The sequence below is a fragment of the Odocoileus virginianus genome, chromosome 17, assembly GCF_023699985.2.
Source record: "Odocoileus virginianus isolate 20LAN1187 ecotype Illinois chromosome 17, Ovbor_1.2, whole genome shotgun sequence".
NCBI classification, from domain to species: domain Eukaryota; kingdom Metazoa; phylum Chordata; class Mammalia; order Artiodactyla; family Cervidae; genus Odocoileus; species Odocoileus virginianus.
The window spans coordinates 51398601-51425537 of NC_069690.1; the positions used below are offsets into that span (position 1 = coordinate 51398601).

A 26937-nucleotide genomic window follows, 5' to 3' on the forward strand; every position below is an offset into this window, starting at 1 on the left:
GTGGGTAAACTTTCCCTTCTCCAGGGGATCCTCCCAACGCAGGAATCAAACCCAGGTCTCCCAGCTTGCAGGCCATTCTTTAATAGCTGAGTCACAAGGGAAGTTGGGCTCTGTAAGGATAACCTAATCACACTTCTCACATGTGGCTTCTCACACGCCCTGGGTTACTGGCAAGTCTCTATCACCCACACCCCAGTGTCCTGCTCTGTGAAATGGGGTGATCCGATGTCGCTAATCCCTCACTGGGGCTTAAGTATAGCTCTCAGAAAACCATCAGGTCGCCTAAGAGTTTAGGGCATGCTTTATCTCTATTACCCTCCCCCAAACTTACATTTAGTCACCTTTTCTCTAAATTTGCTTCAACTTTCTGTTCAGTGCTTTTTTAGATGCATGAAGCACACAAGAAATTCTTAAATACTCTGCCTTTTAAGGCATTTCTTGGCATCACTGAAGTTTGTTCACAGGGAGACAGTCTAGGACAATCCCTTAGCGACAGTCCTCATTTCATTGTGTCTCATTTGCCCTGGCAGTGAGGTGGGGGCATCATTCTGTGTGTTCTGGCAGGTAGTGAATCTCTGGGTGGAGTGATGGGTATGTGGCGGGAGGCTGGCTGTGATGGGCTGGTTGGGGGGATTCTTGCCTTCATGCCTCATGTTGAAGGGTTTAGTCCTGCCTTGGAGGATGTGAAGAGATCGACAGGAAGGGGGACTGAGGAGCAGAGCTGGGGGTTCCCTCCTTCTTCAGCACTACTCCCGAGGCAAACTGGATTCTGGGGGCCTGTAGCCCAGTGATTCTGGCTCTCAGGGCCTCCCCAGGGCCCTTAAGTCTTTGCTCCAAGAAAGATGCCTTTATTTGCTACCTTTCTCCCCCACTTCCATCCGTCTATCCATTCATCCATCCATTTCTCATTTAACTAAAGGGAGCACTTCCTGTCTGACTATGGAGAACACAGCCAAGTTTGTTTTTTCCCCCTCCTCCCCATAGGGACAAAAGCTCAACAGCTGGGCTGAGTCCCCATTTGGGAGAGAAGCAAATGGGTAGGTTTTGTATTGGGGCCCAGGCCTGCCTGAGATGCAGGTGCACGGTTCCAGGCCAGGATCCGGGTGGGCTGTGGAGAGCTGTTTTCCTTGGTGCTTGGGTTTGACTGCTGCATCTCAGCATATTCTTGCCCCCAGGTACCCACTGGGGACAGGGTCATTCGGCAGAAATAAGCACCACTTAAAGCAGTAAGGAGTCGAGTGACTATCCCCCCACTCCATGGAGACCTAGAGGCTGTAGGTGAGTGTGATGTCACCGTAAGTCCCTTGTGAACAAAGGCCACGCCCCTAATGGGTTTGCTGTTTACACATAGTCTCCAGCTTGGTGCCCATATAAGCAACCTTGTAGGTTTCCTCTTTATCTTCAAATGTCACCTGAAATCTTTTCCTGCTGCCATGGACCATTTCCTTCCTCCAGCCCCATCAGCGTTGAGGGGGGACTGGACACAAATGTCAAAGACAGCAGTGCTGGAAACAGCCCCCAGAAAGCTAACGCAGAGCCCGCCACACAAAACAACACAGTGACAGTCCTTGCCCTGTGTGGTTCATCTTGTCTCTCGAAACCTGTGTGTCTCAGGAGGTGAGCAGAGGTCACACTGGTGGGAAGGAGCATGGGGGTGGGAGGGGCCCAGGCTGGTCTGAGTCCAGGTGCCGCCCTTATGGGGTGGGTCCTCTGTGCACAGCTGGCTGGCCCTTGGCTCTGCCTGCTCTGAGAAGTAGGAGGGCACCGCGATGATTGCTGGCCGGTCTCCATGGCAACAGCTGATGAATCTGCACCAGGAGATGGCAGGGCCGCCAGCCTGAGGCTGCCTTGCAGTGGGAGCTGGGCTGCGATGGTGGGGGCTGGCGGGGGAGAGGAGCTGGAGGGGTGGAGGTGTGGGTGCGAGATTGGTGGCTCTCCCAGTGGCCATCCAGAAGATGCTCCCAGTCTCATCTCAGTCCGATCATTGGTTCCATATATTCATTCCACATATTTTCCATGGACATCTACATGTGCCAGGCAGTGGGCACACAACCAGCTATGGGACCCAGTGGTGCTCTTAGCAGACAATAGGTTGGGGTAGCAGGGACAGGTAGTCAGGTAGTTCCAATCCACCGTGATTGATGTGGGTGCACCTCTAACCCAGGCTGAGGGGCAGGAAAGGAATCCAGGAGAGAGGATCATGTGCTTGATTTCCTGAAGGATGAAGGGGTCAGCTGTGAAGAAGGGGGGCAGGAGAGCTGTGTGGAAGGAGGGGGGCTCAGGTGGGAGGAAGAGAGGGAGAAGGTGAGAGAGGGACAGAAACAGACTGGGATCTGCAAGGTCCCGAGTATCTAGAGCCTGGAACTGGTGGGCCAGGGAGGACAGCATGGACAGGGATGTGGGGCTTGTCCTGGTCCAGGTTAGGGGGGAGGGGCTGGCTGGTGAAGGCAGGGGGAGGAGCAGATGGTGTGGGGATGGAATTCTGGACTGGGAGGCATCAGTGACCTCTGTGTGATCTCCTGTGTGCCAACTCAGGTTCTGAGATGGAGTCAGCAGGGAACGCAGCAAAGATGGAGAAGGTGAAGAAGACTGAGAAGGTGGAGAGGATGGGGAAGATGGAGAGGGTGGAGAGGGTGGACAGGATGGGGAGGGTGGGGAGGGTGGAGACGACAGCTGCTCCTCTCTCCTGGGCTTCCCGAGGGTCGCCGGGCAGTGCTGGCTTTCCCAGCGGGTGTCTTTCTGCTCTGCTCTCCCTCTTTCCCTTTCACCCCAGGACCTTTGCACAAGCACACACACGTGCTCACACACATGAGCATTTGCATATGCACACTCACAGGTACACTTGAACATACCTGCATTTGGATGCACACGTGCGTGAAACACACATGCATGCACGCACATTTGCACACATAGGCTTTGGCATGCATATACACACCTGCCCAGTCTTCCCAGGTGGTGCTAGCAGTAAAGAACCCACCTGCCGATGCAGGAGACATAAGAGACGTGGGTTTGATCCCTGGGTTGGGAAGATCCCCCAGAGGAGGAAATGGTAACCCACTCCAGTATTCTTGCCTGGAGAATCCCACGAACAGAGGACTCTGGTGGGCTATGGTCCATAGGGTCGCACAGAGTCGGACAAGACTGGAGTGACTTAGCATGCATGCATGCACACAGCCCCCCACCCCGTGCACACCCTTTCATGTGTATATACCTTTGCATCTGTCATCTCCCTAATCGCCCTTCTCTCCCTGGGAGTCCCCACGTGCTTCCCCTCCACTGGAACAGGCCTGGCCTTGTCGCCTATCTGTCTGCCTGCCTGCCTGTCTGTCTGTCTGTCTCCCCAGCGCAGGGAGGCCTCCTAAGGACAGGCTGCTGCCTCTTTAGCAGCATCTTGCTGCCGCTGAGCGGAAGTCTCCGCGGAGAAGAGGCTGAGGAAACCACACTCTTGCTCAGGGTGCCCGCAGTCAGGGAGTCGCCTAAGAGGCAGGTGTGAGAAGGCCCGGGGGGGGAGGGTGTGAAGCTGTGTCTCCCAGTCCCTGTTCGGTGTCAAGGACAAAACTAGGTCGCAGAGCTCCAGGGGAAGCAAAGCCCTGTGCTCCCCCAGGCTGGGCTTGGCTGGCCGAGTGGGTCTCAGGCACTCTGGGGCCCAGCCTCCACCTCCGCCTTCCTGGGCTTGTCCTCGGGTCTTCACACAGCCTTCGGGGGCAAATGGCTCTGAGGTGAGTCTTGACTTGCCTCCTCCAGGGCTGTCCTCAGCCCGGGCCAGGGCCCTCTGGTACTGGGGCCCCCTAGAGTTGTGTGGTGTGGGGTGACCCCTCTCCTGCACTCACTTTGGTTCTTCAGCTCAGCTCTGCCTCCGTCATGGTAGGGGGGGGACCTGGAGTGGAGTGGACAGGCCCCCCCCGGAAGGTTGGGCTTCCCACTCTCCTTACTCCTGTCCGGCCCATGGTGATGGAGGAGGGGTACCGGCCTGGCCGGGAGAGGAGGACCCATTCAGGGCCTGGCTGGGTGATTCAGGGAGAGAATGCCATTGCTGCCCCCAGTTTATGGGCAAGAAATGGGGGTCATGGCCTGGATCACACAGCTAATGAGTGGGAAGCTCATTTGATTTGACATGAACCCAGGCAGGCTGGTTCTCCAGCCCCTGCTCTAACCACAGGGCCATCCAGACTCTCTCGAGCCTCAGGCCTCATGTCTTACCTGTGACACGCCCTATGTTGTTTCCAGGGAAATAAGGTCCAGAAGTCACCTCACCCTGTGGGCGCTTTGGTCCAGACCTCTGTCTTGCATGGCAGGGAGCCAGCACGCCCCTCCCCAGGACCCCAAGAATGGAGGCCCACGGTGAGTCTTCTCCAGGCGCTCCTTCATAGACATGGGTCCTGCTGCTCTCACGTGGGTGACACAGGGTGGCAGGATGTTCATTTCTGGGGGGGTACCCATGGCCAGTGCCTGCCTGGCTCATCCAGAGGGCATTGGAGCACACAGCCAGGTGCCAAGTAGAAAGGAAAGGGCAAGTGGTCATCTGTGTCCCTGGAATGATCTGGTCCATTTGGGAGCCTATCCTGCTGGGATGCCCTGCCCTGAGTCTAACCCCCTACCCCACATCTTCCAATGTCTCCGGATATCAGACTCTTGCCCGGAGTGGGAACAAAGACGCCCATGGAGACTGACTCTCCAGGGCCCAGCATGGCTGCAGCCAATGCCAGCAGGGACCCAGCAGCAGACCTGACTCTGGGCCCCCGTGGTCCTGACTTCACCTGTTGCCGTGAGGCTGGCTGCCTGCGATGACGCACCTCCCGCCCCTGCTCTCAGGAGGGGAGAAGCAAGTCTCAGCTCCCAGCTGTGAGGGCCAGCGAGGCCAGACCTCTGGCAGGTTAGTAAATTGCACGTCTGACCCAGCCTCGCAGAGGCTCACTTTCTCTCCTTTCCATGCTGACTTTCTCACTGTTAAAGAGCATGTTTAAAAAGAAGACAAGAAAGCCAGACAGAAGAAGGAAGAGGGGAGAGGAAAACGCCTGGACAAACTTCCCACTTCCCGCCACCACCCAGACGTCTGAGTGAAGAGCCGAAAAATGCAGACACGTGAAGGGGCCAGATTCAACCTCAGACCTGCCTGCAGGTGAGTCTTGGATGGGCAGGAGAGGTGATGGGCAATGCGTCTGGATGGCACTCTGCCCGCAGCCCAGTCCCGTGCTTGGCCCATGTGGGCACCCAGCAATCATTGAAAGAATGGAAGAAATCAGTGGATGGAGGTGAGATTCTTCTCGGGTGGGGTAGGGGTTGGCTTCCACACCTTCTTCTCCGAGGGATTCTGAGACTGACAAAGCATCAGGGTTCTGCATTCCTACGTGAGCATCCCCAGCAAGGGCCTCAGATTCCCTTCCCCTGCAGACCCTGTCGTATCTGAGTCCATGGAAGAACTTTTTTGTTTGGTTGGTTGGTTGCACTGAGTCTTCACTGCTGCACTTGGGCTTCCTCTATTGTGGCGAGCAGGGGCTGCTCACGGGCTTCTCATTGCGGTGGCTTCTTTTGTTTCGGAGCATGGGTTCTGGAGCGCTGGCTCAGCTGGTTCGGTGTGCCAACTTAGCTGCCCTGTGGTGTATGAATCTTCCTGGACCAGGGATCGAAGCCGAGTACCCTGCATTGGCAGATGGATTCCTATCCACTGTTCCACCACGGTGGGGGTTGGGAGGGAGCGTCCACGTCCATGAGTTTTTCTAAATTATTTTCGTGGGGCTCAGGCTCCAGAAATGCCTTCAGAACCCCAGGCAGGGACTCAGTCACTTATCCTGGAGGCAAACCCTGACTCTGCCTCTCTCCCCTCTCCCTCTCCCTCCTTCTCTGTCTCCTAGACTCTCTTTCACACACACACGTGCACTCATGACTTTCTCGAGATCAGCATATTTGTCACACTTACTCCATCTCTCCTCTGGCTCGCTGATGCAAGGTGAGCTGAAGGAGAGCTTGTAGGGTGAGGACTGGGAAGGCACGGGTGCCATGGAAACCACTTGGGAGCCCCGTGAGCTGCTGCCGTCGGCCGCCGCGTGGACCGTCTCCCTAATGTGTCCTGTGATGTTTGATCATCTCCCCATTTATGTGTCTCACCTGCCCTCCTCCTCTCCCTCCTGGCTCCTCAGGCTCAGCTCAGGAAGCTGCTTGCAGGTCAGGAGAGTAAAGGTGCTAATGATTTTTAAAAAAACCTAATGATATTTTCAGCCTCATCCCCCCATGCTCACACCTCCTCCCCAGGAGGCAACTACAGATGTTGGAGGCAGAAAACGGGATTAGATACATAGAGAGGTTCCCAGGATTCTCTGGCAAGTGCTGTTGTTGGTGGCAGGGGGAGTTCTTAGATTCCACCACAGGAGCCAAGGGCTGGGCAGGCTCTCAATAGATAATCGGAGTCACATTGGGGACTTTCTCCTGGCAGGTGCCGAGATTCAAAGCATTGTGGGCAACCTTGATCTTCCTGAGCTTCTTTCATGTAAATGTGTTGCGTAAACTGAAGCAGGCCGTGAACTCCTGGGTGGACCTCAACCTCCTCCTTTCTTTGAACCACCGTCATCAACACCATCAGCATCATGTTTTACATGGGCTTTTGCCCTGAGAGTTTCTAATCCTTCATTTTATTTTTTTCCAGCAATGGCCCTGAAAAGCTGGCAGGTCAGGTGTCATTGGCCCCACTTTACAGGGTGGGAAACTGAGACCTAAATGTTTCAGTGGTGAGGCTGGGACGGGAACTGTCTCTGCTCCAAGGCTCTGTCTCCAGGGCTGTTGGATCACGTGGGTCAGCATCTCTGGCTGGTCCACTGGCTGAGGCTGTGGGCAGGCTGTTGTAGGGGCTCGTGGCCTGAGGCCTGGTGAGGAAGGAATGTTTTAAGTAGTGTCCATCAACACTGTCCATCGACGGTTAGCAGATCCAATCCTCTCCTCTTTCTATGTTCAGTTTCCTTAATTAACAAGTAGTGTCTCTACTCCCTGCACACAGCCATATGCACACACACATGTACAACTGTTCACGTTTTATCTCTCTTGGTTAGGGGTCCATCCCCACCAAGCCATTAAACATGTTCTGGCACTGTCTCCGATGGTATATATATATATATATTTTAATCTGAACCTGTGAGCTGACTGGACTCTGCTGGGGTGTTCTCCCAGCTGGGGTTGTAATCATGTACAAACGTGACCAGATTGGAGCCCCCAAGGTGTCTCACGCACATGACCAGCATTTGGTGCTGACTATGGGCTGGTTGCTGAGCCAGAGCTGCTGATGGCAAGGCTGTGGGTGTCCCAGGCTGGGCTTCTCATGGCTTGGTGGCCTAGTTCTGCCAGAGAGTGTCTCAGGAGAGAGGTCATTTCAAAAAAGAGGAAGTGGAAGCTGCCGATCTTAAAAGACTAGCTCCAGAACTGATGCAGCAGCTATGGGAGATCTGACGATCCTTTAAGTACCAAGTCCAGTGGACCATTGAGGCCTCATCTAAGTGGACGTCTCTGGCCAGGTGACTGGACTATCCCACCCTGACCACTGAGGCGTTGCTCTCTGCGGGTCCTCCCCCTCCTCTCCATCTCCTTCAGGATCCTCCAATGATTTCTCTTCCCCAGGGACCCTCTTCTTTTTTTCGTCCTTGACCCTTTTCTCTCTGCATCCTCCACATTGTCCTGGAAGTCTCATTCAGCCCCGGGGTACTGATGCTTCATTTGGATCTTGAACCTCCAGCCCACATCTGCGAACAGGCCCCGGGTCTCCAACTCTCTCCCAGACTTTCCTGCCCAGAGGCAGAATTAAGAACTCCAAAGTGCGTCCCCACCATCCCATCCAGAGAGGAACTTGTCATCCTTTCCCCCAGATTCATCTTTCCTTGCCTGGTCCCCAACTTGAGGACTGGCGCTTCATCCCCACTCTTCCCTGAACTTTCTGACCCCAACCAGGCCCCCACAATGTTCCTGGATGACGGAACAGGCACTGCTTGGTAATCAGAAAAAAAAAAAAAACTACATAAGTCATTAAATAAAAAAATAAAAGGAAAGAGTGTCTGTGTCTCGAGGATTTTTGTTTCCTTAGAGGAAAAGCAGATAGATTTTTTTTTTTTTTAAACAGAGACCTGGGAGCGGCCCCAGCTTAATTGGAAAACCGCATTCAAACAGGCTGGAGAGGCTCAGGAATGGCAAATAGCTTCTGCTTGCTCAAAGGAATTTCCTGGAAGCCTTAATGGCCGCTCTGCCCAACCACAGGCTGGTCTTTCTGGCAGAATTAGTGAGATCGTGTGGTCGGGGTGGCCAGGCTGGAGTCAGCCTGGATGCTTCTGTAGTCTGGGCTCCCTCAGCACCAACAAGTGGGGGCCAGGGGCCGGGGAGGCTTGTGGAGCCCAGGAGCTAGGGGTCAAGTAGGGAACTGCTATGTGGTCAGAAAACTGGTGGGTGGGCTGCAGTCTGGCCTGACCAGGGATAGGGCCTGGACCCCTCAGCAGCTCCCCTGTATTCCCAGGAGCCGAGGGGCAGCAGAAAGTGCAGGGAGAGAGAGAGCTGTGATTGCTGAGGGCTGACTCTGGTGAGGCGGTTCTTCGGTCCATTTTGTCCTGAGGGATGCTTGGCTATCATCTCCGTTTTTCTTTTTTAACAAATTTATTCTTGACTTGCTTAGGTTTTTGTTGTTGTTGTTTTGTTTGGCTGTGCAGCATCTGAGATCTTTGTTTCCCAAACCAGGGATCGAACCTGTGCCCCCTGCAGTGCAAATGCCAAGGAATCACTGGACCGCGAGGGAATTCTTTTCATCTTTCTTAAGAGGAAACTGGCTCAGGGGAGTTAAAAATGGGCCCACGATGTCACAGAGGAGGTTCTAGGATCCTGTAGATCTGTCTGACTCTGACCCAGCACTAGATGGTACATGTCTGGTGCTGGGGGCCCAGTCCTCTGATTTTAGAGAGACAGAGTGACCCAAGCCTCTGAGGGTGGGCTGGGCTCCTCGGGGTCCAGGATGGGGCCCAGCAATATCAGAACAGGGGCATCCTCAATCAGTGTGGCTCAGCTGGGTCTCCCCATAACATGGTCTGTCCCCTCCCTCCAACCTATTCCCACACAGTGGGCCTGGACGGAACACTGCTCTGTTGCTAAGGCCAGGGGTCAGAGAGGAAAGGAGCGGCTGGACTTGGGGTGATGGGGAAGGACAGGGAGGCACGTGCCTCTCCCCCAGTGGGGCTGGGAGAGTTTTGGAGGCTGGTTGGATCTTTCTAGGAACTCTGCTGGTGCTTTACAAGTGGAGTTACCTATTCTGGGCTTACCTATTCTTGACTTATCTATTCTGTTTTTTTCATAGAAATGCAGGCTTTGGTGAAGACAGCCTCATGAACCACAGGTCAGGGGCTTATTGGGATGTCTGAACAATCACATATGAGTGAGTCACTTATGATACTTACCTGTTGGCTTCACTCACTTACTTATCTTATTAAAGAATGTCTACTCACAAGATAGAAGCAAAAATCACACACAATTGGGAGCAAAATTTGCAGACTACAACATGAATAATTAAAGACTTTTAAAAATGTGTTTCTCTCCAAAAGATGTGCATGCGTGCTCAGTCGCTTCAGTCGTGTCCAACTCTTTGCTGACCCCACGAACTGTAACCCATCAGGCTCCTCTATCCATGGAGATTCTCCAGGCAAGGACACTGGAGTGGGTTGCCATGCCCTCCTCCAGGTGATCTTCCCAACCCAGGGATCAAACCTGCGTCTCCTGTGTTTCCTGCATTGGGAAGTGGATTCTTCACTGCTGAGTCACCAGGGAAGACCTTCCAAAAGATAAAATCCCTTTAAAAAAACCATAGTCACAATCCTTCCCCATCACCAGGTAGGCCTTTAATGCTGCAGTTCCACTGTTAAGCTACAGATGGTGTGACTTTGGGTTTGACCCCGGAGGGGTGGAGGGCTGAAGAAACAGCAATTTAGATGAACACCTCCTCGTGTCCTCACCATGTGCCAGGACCTGGATGAAATTCTTTCCTTGGGTTAACTCTCCTGAAGCTTCAAAAAGGACTGCTAAGTAGGCACTGACATTGTATCTGTTTTAAGCTTGGGGAAGGAGAGGCACAGAGACGTTAAGTTACTTCTCCAGAGCAGCACAGTGTGGTTCCTTGGCTGGCTCAGAGAACATGAGGGTGGGGCAGCAGGAGAAAAATGGGTCCAGGTTGGCCTCTATCTTGCAGGTGTGGGTGGAATTTTTCTGGGACCATCATGAAGCCCTGGGAGGAATCCAGCAAACAGTTCGCCTGTCATAGGGTTTAATAAAAACCCTGTGCAAGGATGATATTCTTATGCTCTTTTCTTAAAGAGTCCCTGCATACGGATTAGCACAAATCTCCCCAAATCCTCAATCTTCCCTTTGCAAACTCAGCTGTTTTGGAATAAGCAGCCTGTAACCCCCCCACCCCACTACCGCCCCCATCCCTTGGGCAGGAGTCTGATAAGCAAGCCAGGGGGAGAGGGGAGGTCTCTTCATTTCCCAGTCATCCACGGGGTTCCAGAGCTCTCTGCGTGTCGTCCTGGCTTTCGAGCTCGCAAGAGGAGGTGCCGAGGACCCCCATAGCAGACAGAGGATGGGATCTTGTTGTCACTGCTCCTTATTTTATACCTCATGGTGGCTCCAGTCCCTTGAAATATCACCGCTGCTATTTCCCCAGTGCTTCTCTTAGATGTGGAAAAACCATTCACTCGTTTATTCAACAAAGCTGTGTCGGTGCCCACCTGACACACAGCTGAGCAAGAAGGATGGGGTGGTGAGCAAGGGACAGGCACCCCCACCTCCAGGAGCTCACACTCTACTGGGGAGTGGGGGGACGGAAATTGAGCGACACGGAAAGTTCTCGAAGAAGACGGAGGTACAGGATCCTGTGCGTGGTGGGGCTTCAAACACACCTGGGGGCGTGCTGAGCCTGGACGATGGCTCCCCACGCTTTGGGGTGTTGCCGGCCTGTTCTGTCCATCTTGGATGTGTAGACTGGGGGTGGAACAGCTGGATACAGAAGTGGTGGTCCTTTAATTCCTGGTGATCATAAATGAGGCCCACAGTCTCTTTCTTCAGCTGAGTATCCATCACCACTTTCCAAAGGAAAGCTCCATCTGCCTTTTAGGTCTTAGCGCCCGTGCTGGGAAAAAGATGAGGGTCTCGGTCCCCTGGCCCCAGCACTGACCGCTTCTCAGCTGGCTCCAGCCAGCACACTTTGCCCCTCCTCCTCTCCCCTAGCTTAGCCCTGGCTTTTTAAAGCAACTTGCCTTTTACAATCTGGTTCTCTAAAAAATGTCTGCCCTAACCTGCTTCTTAAAGGGTCTGTGACTCTTCCCCATCCCTCTAATCATTGAAAGATGTGTTTGAACAGGGAAAAGCTAGACTCATTTCCCAAAAGGCCTTTTATCCCTTGGGGATTGCAGGCAAACAGGACGCTGTTGGAGGAGACGGCCTTCAGAGAGTCGGTTGGCAACACAGAATCGCTCAGCAGTGTTTACATCAAGGGACGCAGGGGATGACAGCCCAGGCGGGGAATGCGCCTCTTTCCTCACTAAGGTCTTCCAGACCCACCAGGTCACATGACCCGGTGGCAGCCATTCATCCCACGGTGATGCCCTGCCATGGTGGTGGGGAGGTGGGGGGATGGTTACTGAGCCCAGGAGATGTGGAGCCTTCTGGATCTCTGAAGATGTGCTGGAAACTCCCTCTACTCTTAGACCGGCTCATCTTTAAGCAGCCAAGTCTTTAAATTAACTAACTAGCTCCTCAAGCATTTATTCAACTGTTCTTGGTGCAGGAGGGCATACAGAGTGAGCAAGACACTGTCTTCCTGGAGCCCTTAAGCTGATGGGGAGGCTTGCTGGAGGTGGAGGTAGGCAGTAGGGTTCTGCAGGCGGAGAGGAGTTGGATGGGGGAGGAAATCAGTGTTGATGGTGGAGGGGAGTATTTAAGACTCAATGCTAAGTCAATATTTTATAATAATTCTAAATGGAGTATAACCTTAAAAAGAAAGACTCAAGGCCAAAGGAGCGGCCCTGAACGGAGGCGGGGAGAGGGCGACATGGCAGGTGTGACCTTCAGCGGAGCCAAGAGCCTGGCAGGGTGATGAACGTGAGCAGGGGCCTTGCGTTATTACATGAATGAGGGGTTTCAGAGGGGGTGGTCTCTGAAGGCTTAGGGATTGGCTTCCGGGGTCAAGGGGCATGGAGAACTTGAAGGGGTCCCTGGTTTGTGGTTTGAGCAGGGCTGAGGGGCAGCCAACCAGCTGGTCCTGGGAAAACATGCTTCTCCGGGGGAACATCTTTTCAGGGATGTCCTTTAAAACAGGCTGGAATGACATAGGCACAGCCTTCGACACATTGACAACGTATGGAGACAGGGCTCCTGCGAGGTGGTGGGTGTGGGGAGGAGTAAGCTGGGGGGCTGGTCTCTGCGTTATTGGAGGCCCTTTGTTTCTGGGCTTCAGTTGCAGGAGCAGAACCAGCACGCATGGCACTTCCCTGGGCATCCTATTCCCCCCCCTCCCCCCCTCCCCCCACTCCATCCAGCTTGCAAAATGATGAAGGCTTGGGGCAGTCTGAGCCAGGAATGCCAAATCAGGTACAGACTCTCAGAGACCAAATCCTGTTTTGAAGTCTGTTTACTCTAACAAATTAATCTCTTTGATGCCTGGAGAAGAAAGATGCATATTAAACAAAGACTCAGCTCTGAATTCCGAGCGCTCGCTGTAGCCATCAATCTCTCCTGGTACAAACGCTGGGCTCAGGGCGTGCATCTTCGGCATGGGGGATTTTTCCACCAGGTTTGTGGACACATAATTCATTAGATTTAATTAGCTAATCACACACTTACCACCCAGACGGTAGATCAGGTCCGCCATGAAGTTCTGCCTGGTTGTTGGACGGAGAAGAATTTATAACGGAGAGGGACCTGATTGCGGAAACAAGATGCTGTGTGAATGGATGACTTTGACGGTTCCTGGGACCCCAGCCATGTCTGCAGCCGTCCACACTGCTAGATGCAGTCGACATAGAGGAAAATATTTCAATGGAGGATCAGACTGCGTAGGTTCTTGGGCTGCCCTGCTCCCTTCCCCTCTGTGACTTGCACTAGTTTCTCCCCGCCTGCTTCATCCCATAAATACTGGGACACTGCCAAACTGCGTGTTCCCAGATTTATATGTATGCTCAAGTCCTAACCCCCAGCACCTCAGAATGTGACTGTATTTTGAGATAGGGCCGTGTAAGAGATGGTTAATTTAAACGAGGCCTTTCGGGTTGGCTCTAGTCCCATCTGATTGGTTTCCTTATGAGAAGAGGAAATTTGGACTGAGAAAGAGACCCCAGGGACTCACATACTCACAGACCAAAGGCTGTGTGATGACCTAGGGAGAGACGGCCTTGGGGGAGACCAAACTGGCCAGCGTCTTGAACTTCCAGCCTCCAGGACAGTGAGAGAATAAATCTGTGTTGCTTAAGCTTCCAGTTTTGTGATACCTTTTTTTTTTCTTTTGTAACTTTTTATTCTGTATTGGGATATAGCCTGTCAACAATGTTGTGATAGATTCAGGTGAGCAGCAAAGGGACTCAGCCATACACGTACGTGTATCCATTCTCCCCATAGACTCCTCCCCTCCAGGCTGTGATACTTTATTAAAAAATTTTTTTTTAATTTAAAAATTCTTTCCTATGTATTTTATTCTTTTTGATGCAATTAAAAGCTATTTATCTGGCTGTGCCAGGTCTTAGTTGTGGCATGTGGGCTCTAGTTCCCTGACCAGGGATTGAACCCAGGCCCCCTGCATTGGGGGTGTGGAGTCTTAGCCACTGGACCACCAGGGAAGTCCCTGTGACACTTTAATACGGCCACCTGAGCTGACTGATACAGACTCTATCACCTTCCTGTCTACAGCCCAAGGTCATCGTGAGGACCCAACAAGATACCGTCGACAAAAGTACCGTGACGATTAGTAGGCAACATGTAATTCTCTTCTCTTCCTCTCCTTTTTATTCCATTAAGGAGAAAATCTCATTTGGCAAAGGGACACCTCTACAGCCTTGCTAACACTTGGAAATCTCCCTTTGAAAAAGATGAGGGGAAAACGCGCATAACCTAAAATTAACCATGAACCATTTTGAAGAGTATACTTCCGTGGCATTTGTTGCGTTCACAGTGCTGTGCAATGATCATCTCTGTCTGATTCAGAGACGTTTCATCACCCTAAAAGGAGCCTGTGCCCAACAAGCAATCACTTTACGTTTCCCTTTCCCCTCCTATCCCCCATCCCCACCTTTCATTCCCGGCAAACACATTTGCTCTCTGTCTCTGTGGAGTTATATATTCTGGATATTTCATGGAAATGCAATTAAACCATACGTGACTTTTTGTGTGGGGTTTCTTTCACCTAGCATGATGTTTCAAGGTCCATCCCTGTTGTAGCTTGTGTCAGAGCTTCATTCCTTTTTATGACTGAGAATATTCCATTGTATGGGTGGACTGTGTTTTGTTTATCCATCACCCACTGCCGGACAGTGAGCTGTTTGCACCTTTCAGCTCTTGTGAGTGGTGTTACTGTGAACATTTGTGTACAAGTATTTATCTGAGCTTCCCAGGTGGCTCAGTGGTAAAGAATCTGCATGCCAATGCAGGAGACACAGGAGACGCAGGCTCGATCCCTGGGTCAGGAAGATCCCCTGGAGGAGGAAATGGCCACCCACTCCAGTATTCTTGCCTGGGAAATCCCATGGACAGAGGAGCCTGGCGGGCTACAGTCCGTGAGGTTGCAAAGAGTCGGACACGACTGAGCAAGTACACATACACAATTTATTTGGACATCTCTTTTCAAAATTCTTTTGGAGTATATACCTAAGGGTGGGATTCCTGGGTTGTAAAGTAATTCTACATTTGCATTTCTGAAGAATGGAAATCTCCCTTTTTCATCAAACGAGAGCAGGCATTAAGATCCAAACCTCCAGCAAAGAAGAACACTCAGCTAGACTATGGTGACCTTGATTTTTAATGGTTTTCATCCTTAAGGGATCAGAAAATACAATACTGAGTTTTGACCTGTGGTAGCAACATCAACTTTTATTACTCTGAAAGGTGACTAAAATCATTGAGTAGGAATTCCCTGGCAGTCCATTGGTTAGAACTTCCCGTTTTCACTGCTATGGCATGGGTTCAGTCCCTAGTGGGGGAACTAAGATCCCACAAGTTGCTCAGTGAGGCAGAAAAAAAAATCTGTTAGATAAACAGAGGACCATATTAGAAGGTAGATCCCACACGGAAAGTTATTTTTGTCCATTTTGTTCACCCTCTGTCTCTAGTCCCTACATGGTCCCTGGCACATCTTAGATCCTCAATAAAAATGTGTCAAATGAATCAGTAAACTGTACAGAATCTACTTACATGCACTGCTGTAGATAACAGTCTGGGTAGGGTATAGATGTGGCAGAATTCCTGAAGGTGGAGGGTAAACGCTCAAGGAACCTGGCATAGAAGCCCCGAGACAGATCCGAGGCTGAGGTCCCCCCTCACCACTTGTTCGCACTGACTTTGGACAATTTCTTATCTTCTCTAAGCCTCAGTTTCCTCATCTGAAAAACTGGGCTGCTGGGAGAATGAGACACGCTGATACATACAATGCAAGTCAGTAACTGAGGTTACCAGTCTACTGATTCCTGCAGGGAGGGCCCTGGGGCTGGGATAAATGCAGAGAAGCTGGGAGGACTCCAGCTGCGGGGGAGGCTGGGAACCCAGGGCCGGCAGAGGGGCAGGGCTGGCCCGAGGCTGGCGTGGGAGTGGCTGTGTGCTCAGCACAACCCATAGGAAGTGACATCATAATAGCAGCATCTTGTATTTATTCAGTGCTGGATGGCTTATAAAAGTTTACATCTCATTTTCTCACCTGATGGGCTGGCAGAGCCAAAGCTGATTCCCACTGTGCGGAGGAGAAAACCTGAGATGGAGCTGGAGATTGGGATTGCCCAAGTTCACGTGGCAGGTCAAGGCTAAAGCAGGCTGAATCGGGAATTATCTTGGCCTCATGGGCCCGAATCAAATACCCACTTCACTTCTCTTGTGCTTTCCAAACCTGATGACCGGTAGCCTTGTCTGGGCCCAGCCTGGGAATCTGTATTTTAGGTGCCACGTGGGTGTTCCCAGTTGGTGCTAGTGATAAAGAACCCTCCTGCCAATGCAGGAGATATGAGATGCAGTTTCAATCCCTGGGTCAGGAAGATCCCCTGGAGGAGGAAATGGCTACTCACTCCAATATTCTTGCCTGGAGAATCCCATGGACAGAGGAGCCTTGCAGCCTACAGTCCATAGGGTCTCAAAGAGTCAGACACAACTGAAGCAACTTGGCATGTGTGCACGTGTCACTTCACGCTGCCTCACTCTGCTGAGTGCTTATTCCACTAGATTCCGCAGTATCTGCAAAGCAGACTCATCATCCTGAGCTTGAGAAGACAGAACCGATCCCCTCAAGTTGGGAAGCCCTCAGGGGAGATATCTCTAGAGAAGGAAATGGCAACCCACTACAGTATGCTTGCCTGGAGAATCCCATGGACAGAGGAGCCTGACAGACTACTGCCCATGGGGTCGCAAGAGTCGGACATGACTTAGCGACTAAACTACCACTATAGGGGAGGTGTGGAGGGGCACGGAATGCAGGGTCTGGAGGCACGAGTCAGCTGCTGAAGGCTGTAGGACCCTTGCGTGAAGAAGGACCCTCTTCATTTGTCATCACCCTCAGCTCCCTCCCTCTCTTCTGCTGTGACACTGGCTTCCAGACAAAGCTCATTCCTCTGGTGTCACCGTGCCAGTGGGCTGGACCCCAGATCCCCTCCCCATGGACACTGAGCTCTCCCAGCTCCCTGTGGTTTGGGCTGAGTTAAAGGGCACAGCTGGGGACCTGGGCCTGCAGCCATGCGAAGGAGGAAAGCCCAGTCCTGAGTCCAGCACCACCCATGTTGTCCTATGGAAGTGGCACATGAGACAGTGTCCCTCCCGTCCTGGCGCATCAGAGCCTTATTGTTATTCATCGGCCCAAAGCCTCTTTGAGAGCAGGGATCTTCATACTGACGTGGGATTTATTACTTCCCATCGCTTGCCAATCTTTCCCCAACAATTTTCCTCTCCAAAAATTGTTCCTGCCCAGTCTTGCTGTTTATGTAAGTGGTTATTTGTTTACTTTTCCTGCTGCTGGTCTGAGCACTTCTTGGTAACTTCACCAGATCTGCTTAAGAACATCCTTCAGGAGAGCCCCAACCACCTCTAGAAACACATGCACACATGCACACAGATGCACACACACAGACGCACACATGCGTACACACGTAACCTGGAACCAGACTGCCCCTCCAAAGGCCCACCAGGGTTCAGGTCGCCACCTCATACATCCCATTGCTGCTGTTCGGTGGCTCAGTTGTATCCGACTCTTTGCAACCCCATGGACTGTAGCCTACCAGGCTCCTCTGTCTGTGAGATTACCCTGTTATCACTGGAGTTGGTTGCCCTTTCCATCGCCAGGGGATCTTCCTAACCCAGGGATCGAACCTGCGTCTCCTGCATTGCAGGCGGATTCTATACCACTGAGCCACTGGGGAAGTCCACTGCACCCCATTAGCTGATGTAATTGCATTGCAGCCGGGTCCCCTTTTCTGTCTCACCTGGGCTCTGGAGGTATTCATTTCTGGGGCTGCACACAGCTGCCAGAAGCCCCCAGGAGTCAGCCTCCTCCTCATGCTGTCCAGCTGAGAGCGTATCTTGGCTTTGCTGCTTGCCTGGGGTGAGGAGGAAGAGGATGGCTGTGGGCACAGACGGGTCTCCACGTGTCAGCACTAAGACCCCACCTGCGAGCCTCGGGGACTCCCAAACATGAGGGCTGGGGCTCTGGGGGGTGCCGAGGCCAGGACCCTGGGGAGGAGGAAGTGGGCACTGGGATGCCTGGGACCTGCCTTCTGTTTGGTGTGCAGAGCCTCCAGGAGCTCGACCAGAACCCGGCAGCAGTGAGGCAGAAAGGACTGACCCTCACCCACCCAGGGGTGTGGCGGCCACGGGGACACGCAGACACGTTCGGCTTCTGTGGCTTCCCACACAAAGCTGAGTGCAGGCTGGGCCACCAGCGAGCTTGAAGACCTTGGGCAAACCCTCCCCAATCTGGGCTTCTGTTTACTCCCCTGGGAAGTGACGGGGTGGGTGGGGGGCCTCCATCCCTACTCCCACCTCCCAGGAGTTCCAGAGAACACGGGTCTTGTTGTTACCCTGCAGGTGAACCCCCCTTCTGTTTAGGGGCTTTCCGCACTGCCCGAAAAACTGGAGTCTCGGTGGATACTTCATCCAGTGCCTCACAGCGTGCAGGTCCCTGGGTTGGCACTGCTTTAAAATGCAGGCTTTCTTAGGACTTCCCTGGTGGTCCAGTGGTTAAGACTCCTTGCTTCCAATGCAAGGGGGCATGAGTTCAATCCCTCTTTAGGGAACTGAGATCCCATAGGCCAAAAATATTTTATTTTCTCCTTTTGCCTTTTTGCTTCAAACTGAGGTGATATTCTTTTTTTAATTGGAGGATAATTACTTTGATGTTGTGTTGGTTTCTACTGTACAACAACATGAACCAGTCATAACTATATATATATGTATATGGCTTCCCAGGTGGCACTAGTGATAAACAACACACCAGCCAATGCAGGAGACCTAAGAGATGCAGGTTCGATTCTTGGGTCAGGGAGATCCCCTGGAGGAGGGCGCGGCAACCCACTCCAGTATTCTTGCCTGGAGAATCCCGTGCACAGGGGAGCCTGGTGAGCTATAGCGCATAGGGTCGTAAAGAGTCTGACATGACCGAAGTGACTTGGCACATGTGCATATATACATCCCCTCCTTCCCAACAACGCCCCCCCACCAATTTTTTAAATGTAATTTTTCTGGTTATTCCAGGATGGAGAGCCCAACAGATCAGGAGTCAACTACCACTTAAAAGAGAGGTTGTTACTCATAGTTCCCAAGAGGAAGGGGCCCTCCAGCCGTGCAGGGCCACCTGGGGAACCAGCAAGGTCAGTCACAAGGCTGGGGAGGGAACAATGTGGACGAGAACTCGTCTTGTGGTTTCTGTGGAAAGGAGTAGGTGAGGCCAGGTGAGCAGGGTTAGGGTGGGCTGCTTTGAATAATTGCAGACGGCTCTGGGCAGAGGTGCTGCCTCGAAGTGGCAGGCAGCTGGCCCTGGGGGAGGTGAGAGCAGGTGAATGGTGGCCCCGTAGTAAAAGCCCCACAGAGGGGGATGTGGGCTCTGGGGTGGTCAGTCTGTCCATGCAAGATGGGCTCCCTGGGAATTATCTCCAGGAATTGGTCAGCCCTGGGAGGGGGCAGTCCTTCCAGGGTCAGCGAGGTTCCAGATGTCAGAACGTTGCATACAGAAAATAGGAAACTATAGTGGATACAGACATGTAACAAAACCTGTGCTGTGTATAATTTGTTATTATTATTTAATCAATAGACTTTCTTTTATAGCAGGTTTAGGTTTACAGAAAAATTGAGCTGAAAGTACAAAGACTTCTCATGGACCTCCCCCTCCTGACACACACACACACACACACAGACACACACAGACACAGACACACATACAAACATAGAGACACACACATGGACACACACAGATACACACACACACACATAGAGACACACAGACAGATACACATACACATAGAGACACACACAGAGACACACAGACACACAGACACACTCACAGACAGACAGACAGACACACACACACACAGAGACCCACACAGGCACATGCACAGTTTCCCTTCTTATTGGCATCTTACAGCTAGCGTGGTACTAATTAGCTTATTACAATTGAACCAATATTAGAACATAATTATTAACTAGAGTCCAGTGTTTACATTAAGGTTCACCAGCTATCATACTTTCTACAGGTTTTGACATGTATGACATTTGCTTGACAACAGTATCCAGCAGAATAGTTTTACTGTTCTAAAACTCATCCAAGCTCTGCCTATTCATCCCTTCCTCCCTGCTTACCCCTGGCAACCACTGACCTTTTTACTGTCTCCATGCATGCATGCTAAGTCACTTTAGTCGTGTCTGACTCTTTGTGATCCCATGGACTGTAGGCCATCAGGCTTCTCTGTCCATGGGATTCTCCAGCAAGAATACTGGAGTGGGTTGCCATGCCCTCCTCCAGAAGATCTTGCTGACCCAGGGATCGAACTCGCATCTCTTACGTCTCCTGTGTTGGCAGGTGGGTTCTTTATCACTAGCGCCACCTGAGAAGCCCTACTGTCTGCATAGTGTTGCTTTTCCCAGAATATCATATATTTGGAATCAGGCAGCCTGTAGCCTTTACAGACTGGCTTGTTTCACTTAGCAACACGCATTTGTTTCTTTCATGTATTTTCATGACTTAATAGGTTATTCTTTTTAATCTCTGAATAATACTCCATTGTTTGGATGGACCACAAATTAAATATGATGTTTATCCATGACTGTTATTTTTTTTTTTTTACTGCATCAGCTGGCATGTGGGATCTTACTTTCGTGACCAGGAGGGAATCTGTACCCCCTGCAACGGAAGTACAGTTTTAACCACTGGACTGCCAGGAAAGTCCCTACTATTGGTTTTATAAGAAAGGCAGTACATATAAAGGTTTAATATGGAATCTAGAAAAATGGTACCGATGAACCTTTTTGTAGGACAGGAATAGAGGTGCAGACGGAGAGGATGGACATGTGGACGCAGTGGGGGAAGGAGAGGGTGGGACGAACTGAGAGAGTAGCATTGACACATATACACTAAAGAAAGCGTTAGTCGCTCAGTCGTGTCCGACTCTTTGCGACCCCAGGGACTGTAGCCCGCCAGGCTCCTCTGTCCATGGGGAATCTTCCAGATCCAGGGATTGATCCCAGGTCTCCGGCATTGCAGGCAGATTCTTTACCATCTGAGCCACCAGGGAAGGGCCCATATATACACCACCATGTGTAAAATAAATAGCAGGGGGCTCAGCTAGGTGCCCTGTGACACGTGGTTGGGAGGGAGGCTCAAGAAGGAGGGGTTATGTGTGTCCGTGTGGCTGACTCACGTTGTTTCACAGCAGAGGCTAACACAACATTGTAAAGCAATTATATTCCAGTTTAAAGGAAAAAAGAAAGGCAGTGGGCTTTGTTGTCAGGGCTGGACTCACAGAGGTGCAGAGTGTCTGAGAGGCGGCCCAGTGGGCCGGTAGCCTCTGCGCTCGGCCCAAGGACAAGTGATGGAGACAGACTGGATTTGCATGATCCGGGAGACGGTGTCCATTCTTGTCTTGCAGACAGCTGGCTGTCCCTGGCTCTTTCTCAGAAAAGCCTTTCGGGGGTGGTGACGCCCCCCTCCATCTATAGGCCTGCGGGCAGGAAATTTCCAAGCTGATGGGGTATGAGATTTCCCAAGTGGGCCGGTTGGCTTCAAGTCTGAACAGCGTTCCCCTTCCCTGATAAATAGGAAACAGCTTTGAGAGGCTAAATAACCCAGAGGAAGGTGCTACGGGCTGGGAGGCCCAGGCCTCCCCAGGGCCCTCCTCGCAGGACCGGCCTCCCTGGCAGCTGGGGCCCAGCCTCCAGAGTTTCTTGGTCTGTTTGGGGGCCTGCAGCCTGTGGTGAGTTCTGTGGGCTCCCGGCCTGGCAGCTGGCTGCCTGCTCTGGCCCTCATTGGGTTCCTTTTTTCCCCACACTTCAGTGAGGTCCACCCAGCCACAGGGACTTAGTTTGCTGTTCTTACGGGGGCTCCTGGCAGATATAACTCCCAGACAGGGCGTCTGCCCATTTCTTTCTCCTCATCCAAGGCATTGTGTTGGCTGGCCCTCCTGCCAGGACTCTTTCTGTGTGTGTGTATTTAAGTGTGTGTGTGTGTGTGTGTGTGTGTAGAGGCTGGTGGTGCTGTGGACAGCTTGTCCTCTCCCAAGCCATTGATCTGGAACCCAGAGATTATGGGGGAATCCACACTGCTGGCAAGGGAGGGAGGGGTGCCCAGTCCCAGGACACCCCTGGTTTCCTCCCACGCCCCGTTGCTGTAGGCAAGAGGCTGCTCCTGGAGCGTCAACACTTCCCCAGGGCCACGAGAAGCTCACAATGGGAAAGTGACAGTGAGTCAGTGGAAAAGACTGCCAATTCATCTTTCTCCCTCGATGCTCAGATACACCCCAAACACAGCCCAGCTCGGTTTGTGTAGGACCCCTCGGAGGCAACAGCCACTCTTGGAGGCCATGGAACAGCACCGATAGGAGGCCCCCTGGCTGAGCAAGCAGGTGGGCAGCACAGCACACCCACTCTAACGCTGGGAGTCAGGTCAGTGGTGGAGCCTATATCCTTCCAAACCCGGCTTGTAGTCCTCCTCTTCCAGGAAGGCAGCCCTGATTCCATGCAAACCTGTATGCATGCTAAGTCACTCCAGTCGTGTGCGACTCTTTGCCACCCTATGGACTGTAGCCTGCCAGGCTCCTCTGTCCATAGCAGTCTCCAGGCAAGAATACTGGAGTGGGTTGCCGGGATCTTCCTGACCCAAGGATCTAGCCCACATCTCTTATGTTTACCTGCATTGGCAAGTGGGTTCTTTACCACCTGAGCATCCCTTTAACCAATTCCGTTGGTCAGTAAAACAGGACGCCACCTGTTTCTCTAATGCTCTCTCTGTGCGCTTCCAGCACCCCGTCCAGGAGCTTAGGTGGCCGACCTTGTCCTGCAGGCAGGAGGGTGAGGAGAGAACAGACATTGCCTCAGCCCCTGGGGTGCGCAGGACAGGCTGCCAGGCCAGCAGCCACGGCTTCGCCTCACCTGACAGACGGGATGGGCACAGCCACTCTGGCCTCCCCCTCGGGGCTGTGGCAGGGCTCGAATTAAAGTCCATTCCTGAAACAGCTTCTGGTCCATGAGCCTGCTGTCTTCTCATGGGTCCAAGGAGAGAAGCGAGGGAATTGGACCAAGTGCCCGAGGTGCTTCTGACCCGCCTGTCTCCCCATCTCAGATCCGTGGCCGTGAATTCCTGAGCTTGCCCTGCAGGGCTCGGAACCCCAGAAGGTCCCGGGGTGCGGAGACGGGAAGGGATCCACGCTGTTATTTTTAATCTGTTGGATGACAGTCGTCTCAGGCTCTGCAGGCTCTTGGACTGCTGAGAGGCTGCCTGCTGGGTGGAGAGGAGCTTGTCCCTGGGACGCCCAAGGGCTCTGCGGCGGTGAAGGCCATGTCAGAGCTCCCGGGGGCCCCACTTGAGCCCGGGAGAAGCAGGCTTGCCCGACACCCCAGGTGCTTGGCTGAGGACCCCAGGCTCTGTGCAGGGTGCCGCCTGACTTCCGCGCTGAGGGCGGAGGTGGCCGCTGGCTTCACAGCTGCTCATCAAGGTTGTTAGCTCTCCCAGCACCCTGTTCCCCTCGCCCTCCCTCCATCCCTGGCTGGGTTTAATGTCTCCTCCAGCACAGCAGCTTGTCTTCCTGCAGGTGGAGGAGAGATGAGCCTTTGAAGACAGCAGGAAGTGTGTGAGAAGGTCTCAGGAGGCCTCAGGAGGGAGGAGGGGGGCTTTAATATTTTCTGAGGGCTCATTTACTCTCCATGTTCCTGGGACATGAAGCAGTTAGGTTGCTTCAAGTCTGGTGAAGAAGACCAAAGACTGGAATGCAGAACCCGAGAATCTTCTGCCACTGCCTTGCTGTGTGTCTTGGGGCAAGTGGCTTACCCTCTCTGGGCTCAATAGTAAATGGAGACAGAGGGACTAGAAGTCTGGCAAGTGTTTCCCTTCCTCTTCCCAGAGAAGGCCAGCCCAGGGGGATGTGAGCAGCCCCAGAAAGACTTACCCCTTTAGCTTCAATGCTTGTCCCAAGGAAGGCAGGTTTGGACCTGGGGAACTGCAGGTGAGGCTGTGCAGGGAGCACCCAGCCCAGCGTGGATGAACAATGGCACCTGAGGATCTGGAGAAAGAAGACGAGGTGTAGGTGGGTCCGGCCAGGTTGGAAGACTTGCGCCTCCTTAGCCCTACTTCAAAGCAGGCTGAACGTGGCTTAGTGCATGGGGCTGGAAGCTGCCATTGGGCCCATGACATCTGTAAGTTGCAGTTTGCTGTAAATAGAATCAGTCCATAGCCCACCAGGCTCCTCCATCCATGTGATTTCACCAGGCAAGAGTACTGGAGTGGGTTGCCATTTCCTTCTCCAGGGGATCTTCCTGACCCAGGAATTGAACCTGCATCTCCTACATTGGCAGGCAGTTTCTTTACCACTGAGCCACCAGGGAAGCCCAGATAGAATCACATGGCTCACTAAATAATGAGCTGTAAATAAAAAGGACAATAATATCTTCATCACTGATAACTTACCTGTGTTGGGCAGCGTGCTAGTTGCTTTATGTATGTCCTCCCATTCACTCTTCACAATATCCCAGGGAGGTGATATTGACATTATCATCACTGCATAGACTGAAGATAACGGGGCACAGAGAGGTTAAGTGGCTTGCCCCTAGTCACACAGTTAATAAGTGGTAGAGCAGAATTTGAACCCAGCTCTATCAGAGCCAAAGTCCTGGCTCTTAACCTCTGGACTGAATGGTCTTTTTGTAAGAACTCTTTTTAAAAAGTGTATTTATTTATTTATACATAAGTAAATATGTAAAAGTACTTGGCTTGTGCTAAGTTTTAGTTGCAGCAGGTGGAATCTTCAGCTGTAGCATGTGGGATCTAGTTCCCTAACCAAGGATTGAAGCTGGTTCTGCACTGGGACTCTGGAGTCTTAGCCACTGGACCACCAGGGAAGTCCTTACACCATCTCTTAATAATAATAGTAAAAGGCCTGGAGAGACGTTCACGGGACAGGTCTCCTTCAGGGCCCTTTGTTGGAGGCTCGGCTGCTAGGTCTGCCTGGTTGGGTCTGGCTGGTCCCTGAAGATGCCTCTTGGAATTTCATAGCTGGAAAAAGAAGACTTCCCCTAGAGCACTAGCCTCTCGGTCTGCAGGGTCCAGCCTGGGCCTGCCTGTCTGGCTGGCAGAGCCCACCTCCAGGGGGTGGGGTGGGGGCCCCGGGGGGCTTGGGTGGGTGGTAGCTGGGGGAGAGCTGCTCTCTGGGCCTCTCACTGTCTGAGTGGGAGTTCTGGCCAGAGGGGCGAGTTTGCATGGCTGTTTATCTTCTCTTCCCTGCAGAGAAAGAAATGATCAAAAGCACGTAGATGGCATACACATGCACACACAGAACTGTGGGTCTTAGTAAGAGGACCCAAGGAAAAAAAACCTGGGCACCCTGGGTCTGCTCACCCCGGCCCACTGCTCTCATCACGGCCCCTGCTTCATATGGACGTTTTAGGTCCAACCTCAGCTTCTCAGCTGGTGGTGTTTCCCACCTAGCCCCCCTGGTCCAGTACTAATGAAGGATATTGTGATGTTTCTAAAACATTGGCATCTTTTTATTTTATTCTGCTAACAGCCAGACCTGGTCTGGGTCTGTCTGGTGAAGGCAAGATTGTCTCCCAAGGTGCCCACCTCAGCACTCACTCACGCCCAGGGTCCCTGGGGGACCTTAGTGGCATGCCCCTCCCCCACACCCCCTACTAATGGGTGGCAGGGTCCCTTCTTTGCTCTTCCTTCCACAAAGGAGTGACAGCCCCAGGCTGGTGGGTCCAGGTCTTGCCTAGGCACCACTGAAGGGTGGAGAGCCTGTGCTGGGTCAGGCCAAACTGCCCAGCAACCCACTCTGAGGGGACCAGGGGAGAGAGACGGGGGCTGGCTCCAGGCACCCCAGTGAACCCAGATACTAATCCTTAGAACTGATCCCTTTGGACTGAGAGTAAAAACTTGGGATCCCAAGCCCATTTGCTCACAAAATGGACTGTTTCTAAGAGGTGATGTTGAAACTCTGAGTCCCTATTACGGGTTCCCAGCCGATTACTGATGGTCAGGCCTTTGCTTACAAAAAGAGTTTCTCATTTTACTCCAAGACCTGCTCCAGAGTTTCCTCGGCAGAAGGATCTGAATATTCAATCCTTAAAGATATTTGATTTTCAAAGTTAGGCATCAGTGTGAACATTCCAGAGACGAGTTTTTGTGTAAAACAAGGTTTGCGTTGGTCAGCAGAGATGGGCGGGGGGCTGGGATGGGACCGGTGGGGCGGGCTTGAGGCGCAGGGAGGGTGAGGAGGCTCTGACCCAGAGCGTGGTCACCCTGTGGGTGTGCACATGTGAATGCTGTGTGTCTGTGGGAGGCTTTCTGTTGTCACATCAAGGTGGGGGTCCTAGTGGGAGGCAGCATCCAAGGCCACGCAGCTGTGTTCCTTCCAGCAGAACAAAGCATACAGGATCTTGGGATGCTGGAGCCAAAAAACAAATAAATAAAACAAGCAGCCAGGGCTATAAATAGATGAAGGCAACAAGAGCTTACAGGCAGCCACCCACTCCCTCCCCAGTGGGAGCAACAGCGTGAGGCCAGTTCCACAGCCCTAGATGCTCGTCCTTAGCCTTGGGCTGGGAGTCGGAGAGGCCCAGTCCCCCGATCTTCCACCTTCTTCCAGGGCCAGAGACTGGAGTCCTCAGAGGAAACCCTTCTTGCAGCTGCTGTATCAATTCAGTCACCAATCAAGTCCCTCCTTCCTTTCCTGGTCTAGTAGACCTGGTCTCCTCTGCGTGTACCTTCTTCTGCTCAGGGCAGAAGGTGATTCACTCCTGGGACAGGGATGAAGATCCATGGGTTTTTTCTGTTTCTCACCTGGCCTCCTATCCTCATCTCCAAGGCAGTGCTGACCTGTAAGGGTGGGCACAGATGCTGGAATCTAGGGAAGCTCTTTGTGGTGTTCCATAGCTCTGGAAATGTCATCTGGAGTCCATCTGAAGTATTGAGCCTGGCTTCTTCACCCTCTTGTTTAATACTTTCCTCTCTGAAGTTTTAGAAAGTATCTTGAGAAAATGGTTCATCCATCCACC

At 52.4% G+C, this 26937-nt stretch overlaps 2 long non-coding RNA genes across 3 annotated transcripts; one reads left to right on the forward strand and one right to left on the reverse strand.

Moving 5' to 3' along the window:
- Positions 1–3004: 3004 nt before the first annotated feature.
- LOC110138674 (uncharacterized) lies at positions 3005–7941 on the forward strand. Of its 2 annotated transcripts, XR_011492069.1 has the most exons (4): positions 3005–4341; positions 4629–4873; positions 4954–7499; positions 7603–7941. It is a non-coding gene; the product is annotated as an uncharacterized lncRNA (long non-coding RNA). The 2 variants fall into 2 exon arrangements; XR_011492068.1 differs by having other exon boundaries at positions 4629–7499.
- A 1859-nt stretch (positions 7942–9800) lies between these two features.
- Positions 9801–15783, reverse strand: LOC110138675 (uncharacterized). The gene is made up of 3 exons (XR_002314260.2): positions 15406–15783; positions 12850–12927; positions 9801–11137 (listed from the first exon to the last, which is right to left on the reverse strand). It is a non-coding gene; the product is annotated as an uncharacterized lncRNA (long non-coding RNA).
- Between the last annotated feature and the right edge of the window lie 11154 nt (positions 15784–26937).